Here is a 14,840-nt window from a genome sequence, read left to right as displayed (position 1 = left end):
TAGTTCGAATTAAGGGTCTACACAGCCCTTAATTCGAACTAGCTAGTTCGAACTAGGCTTAATCCTCGTAAAATGAGGTTTACCTAGTTCAAACTAAGCGCTCCATTAGTTTGAATTAAGTTCGAACTAACGGAACGCTAGTGTAGCGCCTATCAAAGTTAGTTCGAACTAACGTCCGTTAGTTTGAACTAACTTTGTAGTGTAGACATACCCAAAAAGAGCTGTTCTTCACAAATCTGATGTAGCTGTATCTCAGATTGCAATCAAATTTGATATTGCTCTTTGACTAAAGGCTATAGAATAGTGACGTCTCCAGTGTTATTGGTTTTAAATGGTTATTATATTAATGACATGTTCATTAAGAGGATAACTAACAAATGTGAAAATTCTCTCTGAGGTCTAACATACTAAAATAGCTTGCTACTACAGGTAATATTGAACAAATCACCCCTCCACATTTCTGTCATGAGAATGCTATAACCAGAATGGTTGAGAAAACCCAAACCTACCATTATACAAAGACCTCTTTGACCACTCTAAATTGTGGGCCCGTCTTGCCCTCCCCAGGTTTATCTGTGATGCCAATGTGGTATGAAGAATGATGTGTAGTTGATATCAGCAACCCAGACATTTATTGTCTCAGAGAGTCTAACACACACACACACACACACACACACACACACACACACACACACACACACACACACACACACACACAAATTGACAGAGTTCCTATGAAAACTCGGTGGGTCCTGCTCTTCCTGGTGGATTTTTCTTGCCTTAGAGGCTCACAGCAGCTCACAGTTTTAAACACAACACCTAGGACTTTAGTTTGCTGTTTGTTGAGCTCTTTTCATTATTGGCTAGCATATAGTAAAATGGACAATAAAGTCCACAATCCTTATCTCCGAGTAGAAATGGGGAAGTGGGTTTTGGGGAAGAACCTGGGCCCATCCTCTACTCCTGATTCCAGTCCAGTGCCCTGTAATTGTAGCTGCCTGTGTGAATCCCTGACACCAGCTATAAGACAGATCCAAGACCCCTGAAATACTTCCTCACACCTTTTTTTTCTCTGATTCATCCTCCTAGTATTCAGTTATTGTCTCTTTTCCTCCTATTCCCACGGTGTTCTCCTCCTCTCAGCTACACGTGCTCCTTAACTGTAGGCAAAGCTTCTTTTATAACCAGTCTGAACTGGCTTTCTTTTATAGCCAGTCTGAAATGGCATTCATAGGTGTCCTAATTAACCTATGCTGGCCTGACTCTGCAGGCCTGGTCAAGTAGCCCCAAGTGTTTCACTGCCCCTGATTACTTCTGCTGGTCACAAACCAGCCCCTCTCTGTTACTCTGGAAACAAAGATCCCTCCTCAGAATAAATTTCCCCCCACTACTTTTTTATAGCCCTCTGTTCTGACCCTGTCACACATAGTGTCATGAGCTTTCAGGGGGATAGATGGATAGATAGACAGATAGATACATAGATAGAGAGGAGAGAGAGAGAGATAAAGAGAAAGAGAGAGAGAGAGAGAGAGACTCATAATACTAAAATCCTATTCCGTTGCCTAATCGTGGCATGGAGGTGACCCTGGAATCTCAAAGGCTATGCCAGCGGAGCGTAAACTCTAACAGGTTCTACCAAGCTGGAAAGGTTTTGAGTATGGCCCTAGCAGCGGACTCTGTGTTCACCATCCAAGTACCAGCCTAGCAAAGTACAGAGAAGTTCATCACGAGAAGGTTGACCACCAGGTGATGATTTGGTCACAGCAACTATGAACACTATGATAAAACAGCATGACCTTCAGTCATGTGTAGTTCTTCTTCACTTCCTCAGTGATGGTAATGGTAGTGGAGTGATGGATATGGGGGCAGAGCATGCCAAGAGCCTCGCAGTATTGAGACCTTCCATTTGTATTAATTTATATGTTGGTACACTTACTGTGAGATCCCTCTCAAGCGATGAGCAGCTTGATATATTGCTGGAAGAACTGCATCATATTTGCATTGACATTCTTGCCATATCTGAAACCAGAAGAAAAAAGGAAGTCATGGCAAAGTGGAAAGCTGGCTAACAAATTCTTCTTGTAGCAGCAGAAGGAAAAGTCAGGGGAACTGGATTTATTGTGCACCTGAAGGTAGCAGAAACCATAATTTCATGGATAATTTTATCATCTCATTTCAGAGCACCCACGATGAATGTAGGCAAACAGGCCACTATGAAAATAATTGTAGCCTATGCACCGACGTTCACTGTGGAAGATGAAGAAGTGGAAACTTGATAGGATTCTTCAGATTAAAACAACATTCATGGTGATGCTTGATGATTTCAGTGCTGTGTTGGGCTTAGAGGAAGATCAGGAACACTACAGTGAACAATATGGCTCAGGTATGAGAAATGAAAGAGGTCAAAGACTGGCTGACTATGCAGATGTCTCTCAGCTATATATCATGAACACATTTTTCAAGAAGAGGGTTGGAAAGTGATAGAGTTGATGAGAGCCAAATGATGTAATAGAAAATGAAATAAATTATTTCCTGGTGAGCAAAAGGTGGCTGGTTATAGATATCACAGTCATTTCAGAATTGGCCTTCTGTTTACTGTCAGCTTATTGAGTGGTTGAGTGAGAGTCAAAATAAACATCATATGGAAAGAAAGGAAAAAGGCGACAGTGAGGCACTGCATGTGGGTACAACAGTTCTGCTTGGATATATTTAAGTATGCTGTTGACTCTGAGTTCTGGGAAATGGATAAAACTGAAGATATTGATTCCGACTACTATCACTTTTTAGCAAAGTTTGACAAATATAAAACTGCTGCCACTGTGAGTCCAGAAATTGTCTTACCCAGCAAACACTTGATCTTCTTGCTAAATGGAGAGACATGGCAGCCAAGATTGATACCAACCTGAAGTATAAGCTCATCTGCAAAACGTTGAGGAGACAGATGATAGAAGATTATGACCAGCATTCCCTTGCAAAACAGCAAAAGGCAATTGAAGAGAAAATAAGTTTGCGAAGAGTTCTGCGTGAAATCCAGCTAAGCCAAACTCTTCCAAGCACATTTGTTGATGAAGAAGTTAGAAGAATGACAAACAGACATGAAATGGAACAAATTTGCTGGTGCTTTTATAGTGAACTATTTTTGTCCGCAACAGTAGTAGAGCCACTGCACATGGGCTCCATCACTCCCGAACCTGATGTGCTCTGCGAAGAAGTGGCAGCAGTCCTTCAGAATATGAAGTTGGAAAGAGTGGCAGGTACACATAGAAGAACTTTATGCAGGAAGTAATACACTCTTAAAAGCACTTAGTGAGAGATTCTCAAGGTACATTACAGAGGGGAGAATTCTGAAAGATTGGAAGAGATCATGAACTGTTCTTCTGCCAAAAAAAGCTGATCAAGAAGACATTCACAACTATTGACCCATCTGTCTCCTTTCTCATCTTTATAAAGTCTTTATGAGAATGATCTATGCTCATATTGAAAGTGTCCTTGAGGAAAACAAGACAAGGAAACAGGCAGGTTTTTGTAGGGGATTCTCCATAGTGGACCACATTTTTGTGGTCACATAGAAGACCGAAAGGTGTAGAGCGTGCAAGACACCACTCTGATTGTTGTTCTTTGCCTTTAAAAAGCCTTTGACTCAGTCAAACAAAATGCAACTTTAAATGCTCTCCTTTCTCAGGGCATCTCCCCGTGTATGTTAGAATCATGCAAGATTCCACAATGGATGCAACTATGGAAATCACGCTTTGTGTTGACCCCTTGATCATTGAAGTTAAGTAAGGAGTAAAGTAGGGAGACATTTGTTCACCAAAGTTGTTTGCCAGCATCCTGTAAAATGTCCCGTGGAAGATCAAAGTGAAAGATGGATTTCTGATTGATGGAAAAGTTCTTCAGATGCTCCTTTTTGAAGATGACATTGTCCTAATTACGTGAAAATCTGAAACATTGCAGATCCTCCTCAATGACATCAGAGTTATGATTAGAGGATAAGGAAACTCGAAATAAATAGGAGAAGGGAAGGGTGGGGGGAAAGAAAAATGTTCTGTCGCCCACCCCCCTACCTCTATGCATAAAGTATCAGTAGAAAGGGTGATAAACCTGAGTAGATAAAGATCAAAGTCAGTGGATGGATAAGGCAGGAAGGAAACCATTCAGAAAGTAGTTAGCACCTTCATTGATAAAAGTTCCACCATCCTATATCTTGATTAAGTCCATAATTAATTTAATTGAATTTGCATATGTACTGTAATTCCAAGCTTTCCCTGTGGATTTGGCTTGAGGAACTGGCCTGTGACAAGACCACCACCTTCAGATCTGTGAGATTATAGTTAGGTGAACAGAAATGTTCTGCCACTGGCTTCTGAGTATTTTCTTTATGTATATCCGATTTCTTTCCATTGATTCTTTCACGTAGAGAACGTCCAGTTTGTCCAATATATATAGTAGAGGGGCACTGTTGGCATTTGATGGTGTAGATCAAATTACTAGATAAACAGTCAAATGATTGATGTTTTTGATTTTGTGGCTAGTGTTGTTTGCTGCAGTGTTGAATTCGTCAGTATAGATATGTGGGCAGAGTTGGCATCTTTTCTGGTTGCAGGACTGGGTTCCTGGAGGCTTATGATGTGATTCTGTGGCATGGTTATCAGAACGGATAAGTTTCAGGATAGGGGGTTGTCTGTAAGCAAGAAGAGTTTTTTCTCCCAAGGCCTCTGAAAGTGAGGGATCATTTTCCAAGATATGTTGTATATTGTGTATGATGCATTGGAGGGGTATGAGTTGTGGACTGTAAGTAACAACAAGAGGAGTTCTGTTATTTTCTCTTTTGGGTCTGTCTTGAAGTAGTTCATGTCTGGGTACTTTTTTGGCTCTGTCAATTTGTTTTTTCACTTCCCCAGGTGGGTATCTCAGATATATGAATGCTCTGTAAAGATCCTGTAGGAGATTGTCTCTGTCTGTGGGGTCGGAGCAAATCCGGTTGTATTGTAGGGCTTGGCCATATACAATCGACTGAAAAATGTGTCTGGGATAGGAGCCGAAAGCATGAAGGTAAGTGTAGTGGTTTGTGGGTTTACGATATAGGGTGGTTGAAAGTTGTCCATTATTTACCTTTACTGTAGTGTCCAGGAAGTGGATTTCCCTTGTGGATTGGTCCAGGCTGAGGTTGATAGTGGGGTGGAAGTTGTTGAAATCTTGGTGGAATTATTCAAGAGTCTCTTTACCATGTGTCCATATGATGAAGATGTCATCGATGTAGCGCAAGTAAAGAAGAGGTGTTAGGGGGTGAGAGCATAGGAAACGTTGTTCAAGGTCAGCCATAAAAATGTTGGCATATTGTGGTGCCATGCATGTGCCCATGGCTGTACCGCTGATTTGGAGATAGAAATTGTTTCTGAATTGGAAGTAGTTGTGGGTGAGGACAAAATCGGAGAGTTCTGTAATCAAGTGTGCAGTGTTGTTATCAGGGATGTTATGAGGGCCTGTAATCCGTCTTTGTGTGGAATGTTGGTGTAGAGGACTTCTACATCCATGGTAGCCAGAATGGTATTTTCAGGGAGATTACTGATGTTTTGGAGTTTCCTCAGGAAGCCAGTGGTATCATGGAGGTAGCTGTGAGTGTTGGTGGCATAGGGTCTGAGGAGGGAGTCGATATAGCCAGATAATCCTGCAGTGAGTGTGCCAATGCTGGAGACAATGGGTCGTCCGGGATTACCAGGTTTGTGTATTTTGGGTAGTAGATAGAAGGTTCCTGGTCGGGGACTAGAAGGGGTGTTATTGTAGATTTGGTCCTGAGTAGCATCCAATTAGAAGATGGAAAACACAATTTTATTCCATTATTTTATTCTCTGAAAAGGGTGATCAAACCCTATCTGTTAAAAGTATTAAAGTTTTCTGTAGCTATAAGATTTTTGAAGTTTAATCTATACGATCATATCCATGTTGTTAGTGACATGATCACTTTTAGTATTTATAAAGGAGTATTCTAGCTTAAATGATTCAGCCTTGGACAGATGCTTTACCTGAAGACTTTCAATGGAATTACAAACACAGTTTTGTCTAGATTCAATATAAGCAACTCATTACTTTGATGCTATCGGCTGTGATGATAGTGATCTAACATTGTGACAATCAGTCTGTTGGCTTGTTCTGAAATGCAGCAAGAATGTTAATGTGTAGTAATAGAAATGGAAAAAGCCACCTGAAATAACAACAAAAACTACTGTGTTTTTTTCTTTATACAGGTAGCCCCCGGGTTACATGGATCCGACTTACATCGGATCCCTACTTACAAACGGGGTGAGACAACCCCGCACTAGCTGCTTCCCCCCAGCAGACCAGGGAGATGTGAAGCTAGCGCCACCCCCAGCAGACCAAGGAGACGTGGAGCGGCTCTTCTCAGCAGACACCTCAGCTTGAGAATAAAGGACCGAGGGAAGTGAGGTGTGGGAGAATAAAACTGAGCTCTGGAGAAATGTTTGGCTAGAGTTTCCCCTACAATATGTACCAGTTCCGACTTACATACAAATTCAACTTAAGAACAAACCTACAGTCCCTATCTTGTACGTAACCCGGGGACTGCCTGTATTCCTTTGATGATCATAGAACTGTTCTAAGATATTGGAAGTTCATGTACTAGTGACACAGAAGGTATATACCTTTTTTTTGCACTGAATGCTGTATATAACAAATGGCAGATCTGAGACCCATGAATCTCCATGGGAACACATTGATTTTCCATTGCAATATGTCCGCTTCTTTTCATTCCTGTATTTATCTCTTTGTTTTATTGTGACTAAGGTGTGTTTATGTGTGATTTTGTGCATGTTAGTATTTAGAGTGACTGAATACATCATAAACGCAAATGCAAATGATGAAATGTTCAATTTTTGAGTGAACTTGTTTCCTTGTATAGAAAAATCAATATCCAATATTTTGCTTATTGAACATTACTTCCAAAGATAATTGTAAAAAAAATTGTTTAAGCTAGTTAGAGGACACAAATTTAGCTTTCAGAGTATGTCTACACTACCCCCCTAGTTCGAACTAGGGGGGTAGTGTAGACATACCCTCAGAGTTTACAGAAAGCAACACTCATAGTTCATAGTGGCAAAGAAGAATCAGACTAATGAACAGTCATAGGTTCAAACAGTTTTAGTGTTGTCCTGCCCTACTCCTGTTTTCTTAACACATTATCCTCTCATATCACTAAATGGGCAAGCAGAAGAGCTCAGAACTCAAAGGTGAAAGATTGCTGTCTTCCCAGTGTGTTAAAAGCCTTTTTCATGGATCCAGAATTTAATAATCAACTTAGCTACTTACCTTCTCTCACCAAGACTCTTTCACTCCTTCCCACTCTACACTCTCATAGTTACTCCAATGCATGGATGCAACAGCAGATGATAAATACCTGTTGGGCATTCCTGAGTATCTGTCTCCTATTACAGCCACTTTTCTCCTGTCCTCTTGTTGGTTTCTCCATATCAGTCAGGAAAGTGAGCAGTTTTCATGTCTCCACTTGCCATGCCAGATATCATTTTTCTGGTATTTGATTTAGTGGGTCTAGTTAAGACCTAGTAATCTGAAGGCTGAAGATGGTTTTGCAACTGTACTCCTCACAGTTGCAAAAAGTAAGGAAAGCAGATGGGAGTGTTTGCTCCCATTGGCCTCCTACTATGAAGAAATTTCCAAGCTTGGCTTAAGGTAAACTGACTCCAGCTACATATTTTACATAGCTGGAATTGCATACTTTAAGCAGACCTTCTGGGTGTAGTGTAGACCTGGCCTTAGAGAAAGATAGTATAGTTTCATTACTTAGTGGGGAAGGAGAGCTAATAACAGATGACACAGAGAAGTCAAAAGTTTTTAAAGTCTATTTTTGTCAGTCTTCATTGAAAATGTTAATTGTTACCAGATGAGCATATACCTGATGAGTAATCCATTAATTTTAACAAGGAGGAAGGAACACAAGCCAAAATAGGGAATGAACAGGTTAAAAATATTAACAAATTCTATGTTAATATTCAAATGGAAGGGCCTGATGAAATTCATCCTAGAATACTTAAATAACAACCTGAAGCAATTTCTGAACCATTTGCACTTATCATCAAGAACTCGTGCAGGTTGAATGAGGTCCCAGAGGACAAGAAAAGGGCAAAAATAATACCTAACTATAAAAAAAAGAGAACAAACTGGACCTGGGGAATCACAGTCTAAGCAGCCTAATTTCAACAAGAGGAAAGATACAACAAATTGTACACAATTTTCAAGGAAAATAAGATGATAAGTAATAGCCAATACAGATTTGTGTAGAGCAAATCATGCCAAATCAATCTAATTTCCTTCTTTAACAGGGAAATTAGCCTATGAATTGGGAAAGCATTGGTCAGATATATCTTTACCTTAATAAAGCTTTAGAAACATATGAGGAAAAATATCATCTAGAATAAAGTATTACAAAGAGGGTACAGAACTGTCTGAAAAATAGTATGCAATGTACTGTACATTTTGGTCATTTGAGTAGTCAGCTTTGGTTGACTTTTTAAAAAAAGACCCTTTGCAGAAAAAGCTATTGTTGTTAATAGAAGGAGACAAGCGGGAATCGTCACACTAAATTAGACCATGTATGAGCCTATTCTGAGATATTTATTCTTAGCCTCTGTGGCTTCATCAAGAAAAGACTTTCAGAAACACTAGTTGATCCTGATTTTTGTTCCTTAACCTTCAGTGCAAGGTCAAGGTTAATGACCTGGTTAAGGATGAAGATCCTAACTTTGCATGTATAATTGATGTATGGCTGAATAGCGTTACAAGACTAACACTGCTACAGGTTCTGTCCTAATGTTTCATTCCTTTTATTATGACTTTTTTAGGGATAAGGACTATACAATGCGTATGACCTCATCAATCTTTTAGATGTTCTATTTAAAAAATGAAATGGGAAAAGACAAGACAGACAAAAGGAAAAATAATCTGTAATGGCCTCCTATAAGTCACAAGTCTAGTACAGAACCCAAGCATGAGAACCACCTTGTAAAGCGGTGCTGCAGAGATTGCTTCTTTTCCATGGAGTCTGCAGGGATATCATCTCAAGAAGGAGTGCTTGACTGAAGCCAATGTGTTTTCATTAAATGAGGAGACATTAGTCTGGAGAAGTGGTAATATTTTGAAAAGTGACTAAAGAGAGATTATATCTCATGGAAAGAGAAAGGGGCTTAAATGCCTAAGTATACTTTAAAAATGGAACAAATAAAAATATGAAGAAGGCACAAGGATGGTCAGGCTAAAATTCAGCAAGCACTAACAATTGTTGTGAGTCACCCATTAACATTCACCTTCCCTTTCTGCTAGGCTGCAGTGCAAATACTTAATTTTTCTTTTTGCACATTTGTTTTGAAATGTGTTTATTTATCAGTAATGTTTGGGCTTTTCTATTGCTCTCATTACTATAAGAACTGGGTACCTTGTCATATGTACCCAGAGACACAGGCCTCTATGGTGAAGGTATGAATAACTGAACAGAGTTTATTTCCTGTTACCGTCTGTTTAGTGCTTTAACTCTAAAGGCTCCTAATAGTCTGTCTACAGGTGGCTCTAGGCAATCTCAAAAACACAAACTTTACATATTTAATAAATTCATCCTAACAGCAGCTTACAATTAAATATTATTAGTCAGATTAAATATTATTAGTTCCATGAGGCGTACAGATAGTTCGGAATAGGAAGCCTAGTCCAAACTATCTAGTTCGTGCCACGTGTAGCTGCGGGCACGGAGTCCGCACTAGAGGGCATTTAAAAATGGCGGCGCCCAGCAACATGCAAATTCCGGGCTTCATTTGCAACTTCGTATGACTACATTAACCACCCTAGTTCGAACTAGGGTGGTAATGTAGACATACCCTAGCAGAGCTAGGAACAGAACTGTGTCCTGAGCCAGTGACTCAACCACGAGCACAAACATTTGGAGAAATCCCTCCCTTCTCCCATTATTCAAACTGCTCTACAAACAGAGAAATAATGTGAACATGAACTGAATAAACAATAGACAAATTCTTTTTAAACCATTTTTACAATTATTTCTCAATGGTTACTGTGAAGACGAGCACAGATGGTTTATTATATATTAATAAAAATGATTGGGCCTAATCTCAAGAGAAATCACTCCAGATCTTGTGAAGGTCATAGATTTCAGTTGACTAGCTCCTGCCACTTATACTACTTCCCTCTCAAATCATTCCCTTTATGAGGTTGTTGATTTTGATTTGTTTGATACTGATGTATGAATTATGAGTCTCTTAAACTGGAGGGTAAAATTCAGCAAGCACTAACAATTGTAGTGAGTCACCCATTGACCTTCAACTTCCCTTTCTACTAGAATACACTGCAAATATGTAATTTTTCTTCTGGCACAGATATTCAAAACTACACTGGCGGATAATTTTTTTTTTTTTTTTACTGAATCTGTCAATGTTTTTTTCACAAAGGAATGCTTTTTGCTTGAAGTGCAAAATGCTGTCTCTAGTTTACACATTTCTGGTGCCTCCTTTGTCTTTGTTTCCCCCTTCTTTTTTAGTTTTGCTTTGCTGAACATCACTGTGAATTACAATGTCTTAGTTCATTCCCTTCTACAGGGATATCTGCAGAAGAGAGTAAGAGAGAAGAGAAAACTCTATAGCTGCGTCTAGACTGGCATGATTTTCCGGAAATGCTTTTAACGGAAAAGTTTTCTGCTAAAAGCATTTTTGGAATAGAGCATCTAGATTGGCACAGACGCATTTCCCCAAAAGCACTTTTTGCGGAAAAGCGTCCATGGCCAATCTAGACATGCTTTTCTGCAAAAAAGCCTCGATCGCCATTTTTGCGATCTGGGCTTTTTTGCGGAAAACAAATCTTAGCTGTCTACACTGGCCCTTTTGCACAAAAGTTTTGCGCAAAAGGGACTTTTGCCCGAACGGGAGCAGCATAGTATTTCCGCAAAAAGCACTGATTTCTTACAGTAGGAAGTCAGTGCTTTTGCGGAAATTCAAGTGGCCAGTGTAGACAGCTGGCAAGTTTTTCCAGAAAAGCGGCTGATTTTCCAGAAAAACTGGCCAGTCTAGACACAGCCTTCGTGAATGACCTTACAAACTTTCCAAAGAACTGTCCCTTGTGTGGCTGAGTGGGGAAGAGATACAGTACCACATGGGGAATTGTTGGTTAAATTGGAAAATATGAGGATCAATATGAAAAGTGAGAGGTGGAGAAGCAACTGGTTAAAAGGGAGATTACAGTGGGTCATACTGAAAGGTGAACTGTCACATTGGAGGGAGGTTACTAGTGGAGTTCCTCAGGGATCAGTTTTGAGACCAATCTTATTTAATCTTTTTATTACTGACCTCAGCACCAAAAGTGGGAGTGTGCTAATAAAGTTTGCGGATGACACAAAGTTGGGAGGTATTGCCAATTCAGAAAAGGATCGGGATATCATACAGGAAGTTCTGGATGATCTTGTAAATTGGAATGATAGAAATAGGATGAAATTTAATAGTGAGAAGTGTAAGGTTATGCATTTAGGGATTAATAACAAGAATTTTAGTTATAAGCTGGGGACATATCAGTTGGAAGTAACAGAAGAGGAGAAGGACCTCGGAGTCCTGGTTGATCACAGGATGACTATGAGCCGCCATTGTGACATGGCCGTGAAAAAGGCTAATAAGATCTTGGGATGCATTAGGCGAGGTAGTTTAGACTTGAAATTAGATGAAGGTTTCTACCCATTAGAGGAGTAAAGTTCTGGAACAGCTTTCCAAGGGAAGTAGTGGGGGCAAAAGACCTATCTGGCTTCAAGATTAAGCTAGATGGGTTTATGAAGGGGATGGTTTGTTGAGATAACATGATCTTGGTAATTAATTGACCTTTCACAATCAGTGGTAAATAGGCCAATAGAGGGATGATAGGAGTTACTATAGAGAACTTTTTCCCGGGTGTCTGGCTGGTGAGTCTTGCCCACATGCTCAGGGTTCAGCTGATCGCCATATTTGGAGTTGGGAAGGAATTTTCCTGCAGGTTAGATTGGCAGAGGCCCTGGAGGTTTTTCGCCTTCCTCTGTAGCATGGGGCACGGATCACTTGCTGGAGGCTTCTCTGCATCTTGGGGTCTTTAAACCATTTAAGGACTTCAATATCTGAGATATAGGTGTGATGATTATTCCAGGAGTGGGTGGGTGAGATTCTGTGGCCTGCATTGTGCAGGGGGTCAGACTAGATGATCATAATGGTCCCTTCTGACCCTAAAGTCTATGAGATGGGGTGGATGAAGGAAATCACCAACTCTAAGAATCTAGAGAAAGTTGTATTTGGGTATGTCTACATTTGTCCATACTACTAAGCCTGTTATTTCAAAATAAGGGACTTGTTATTTCAAAATAATAACTCCTGCTTGTGAAGAAGAATAGCTTATTTCAAAATAGTTATTTTGAGAGTTATAATTTAGCAATAACTTTTTTTGAAATAACTCCCTAGTATTGACATAGCCTTCCTGTGTAGGCATTAGGGGTAGGGTTTTCAAAACTATTCAGCTATTATCTAAATATTTCATTGATTCCAATTTACCATTGACTTCATTTGAAGGAGAAACAGGCTGAGGCTGGAATCTTATGAAAATCCCACTCTCGCTGTCCATGAGAAGGACTGGCACTCCCGGATGCCTCCATTAGTCTCTCTCTTCTTAGGCCAAAGCCATTTAAGGAATCATAATGGAGTTAGAGGGAGAAGGATGATGAAATAGAGGCAGTGCTCCCCTTTCCACAACATTCTATTCTAATTGCATCCATTTGGCTTGCATAAGAAGGTGAGATAGTCAGGGCATTAATTTTAAGTCATAAGTAATATTTATTATTTAATTCTATTGCACATTGGATGTATAATATGCATTAAGACAGTGCACTATAAGAAAAAGTAGTGATGGATTTTGCTGATAGTAATATAACAAATTACATGAACTCATCTTTGTATTACTAATGGTATATTTAGCAAAAACTTAATCATTTCCCTGCGATAGAGAACACATCTTTGCTACTATTCACTAAAATTTAAAATATTGGTTAATCAGTGCTAAAGACCTTTGGACAAATTTTAAATATATAATTGCTGTGCAAGGTGATTTAACAGTAAAAAGCTATCTCCCAGAAGATAAAAAGAGAGAATGCAAATAGCTGGACAGGAATGCAGATCTAGCTTGCTAAAGGATTATTAAAAATAGCTAGTATTGATGGTAGCACTAAGTACCCTGAAGGAAGCTGGGGGAAAGTGAATCCAGGGTTTTGCTCTTGTCTTCCCAGTAGCTCTATTTTAAAAAGCAATTATCATCTGATTTGAGAGATAAAAGCTGTTTATAATAATCAAAACTAAGAAATATTTGTCTTGACCGAGTATTTGCAAAAAGTACATTTCTAAATGCAAATAGCTGTTTCAATGTTTATACAACCAGCTGTATCCTACTGTATGATGGGGGATTAGATTTTGTATCAACAAAAGCAAGAACTTTGAATCAGTGGGATTCTTTATAATGACTTCAACTGTAGATGAAGGGGGCCAACGGTTACAGTATTCAAATGGGCAAGAGACTGCAGAATGCAAACTAAAAACCAAAACCCTGCTGGTATGCCAAAAAGAAAATAAGTTTAAAGAAGAGAAAAGACCATGCTACTACAATGTGGTAGGGTTGAGTAAGACTGAACACCAGATCACTATTGGTTCCCTCTTTCTCCCCCTCCCCACTTCTGTCAGAATGGACAGTGGTACTGCAAAATGTTCTTTGTGTAGAAACAGTGACAGGTGCTAGTGGTACACATGAGCTCATTTAAAAAGCATTGATAAATACCAGTGCAAAACCATGGGAGTGACATCTTTATAACATCTAGGGCTACATCTACACTGCAGACTTCTTTTGAAAGAAGCTTTTCCGGAAGAGATCTTCTGGAAAAACTTCTTTCGAAAGAGAGCATACACACAGTAAAAGCTCATTGAAAAAAAAGCAATCTGATTTTTTGAAAGATAGTGTCCACATTGATTGGATGCTATCTCACATTTAAGTTGTGATTACTATGGGCAGAGTAGCCACTAGGGCACCTGTGCTTGTTCCTGGAAGCCTCTTCTTTAGAAAAAAACCCTCCTCTTCCATGTCCACACATACCTTTTTCTGAAAGAGCTCTTTCAGAAAAAGGCTTCTTCCTTGTAGAAAGAGGTTTACCACTGTTGGAAAAAAACCCTTTATGTTGAAAACGACTTTATGTTGAAAAAATGCAATTGCAGTATGGACGTAAGCATAGTTTTTCCAGAAAAATGTCTGTATTTCTGGAAACGAACTTTACAGTGTAGACATACCCTAGAAGGCCTATGCAGTGAGGCAGAAACAGGAAGAGAATGGAAGCTACACTCTTTATCTGGAGTTACATAATCCCTGTAAAATCTAGATTATGCAACATTTCCTGCAACAAGACACTGTTAAAAATGGCTTTAAAAATAAGATTCTTCACACATTGCAATGGCTTTCATGTAGGGGACAGCTTTGTTAAAGCTGTTTTCAAACACAATATTGCTTAGTGGAAGCAGTAAAGTATTAACTTTTTTATAGGAAGAACAAAGGCTTGACTGATGCTACTGTCACATTTAGGTCACCTCATAAAGCTGATCTTGTATCTTTTTTCAATTGGTTATTTTTCTTCCATCTTGAATTATGAGACTGTCTTCAATAAGAAAAATAGAGTTTAACCTTGGGTTTTACACATTATGGCACTTAAAACACAAAGGATGTGATGTATTTACAAGGATTCTTTTATAAACCTTATTACATGACTGAGT

The 14,840-nt window shown here is 39.3% G+C and overlaps 1 pseudogene; it reads right to left on the bottom strand.

The window, feature by feature from the left end:
• Positions 1–3,327: 3,327 nt before the first annotated feature.
• LOC149524641 (uncharacterized) lies at positions 3,328–7,483 on the bottom strand (annotated as a pseudogene).
• Positions 7,484–14,840: the final 7,357 nt, after the last annotated feature.

The sequence above is a fragment of the Pelodiscus sinensis genome, chromosome 3 (assembly GCF_052426305.1).
Source record: "Pelodiscus sinensis isolate ZL-2025 chromosome 3, ASM5242630v1, whole genome shotgun sequence".
Taxonomy (NCBI): Eukaryota; Metazoa; Chordata; order Testudines; family Trionychidae; genus Pelodiscus; species Pelodiscus sinensis.
The sequence above is the reverse complement of the archived record's forward strand: the minus strand, read 5'-3'. Positions and strand labels throughout refer to the sequence as shown.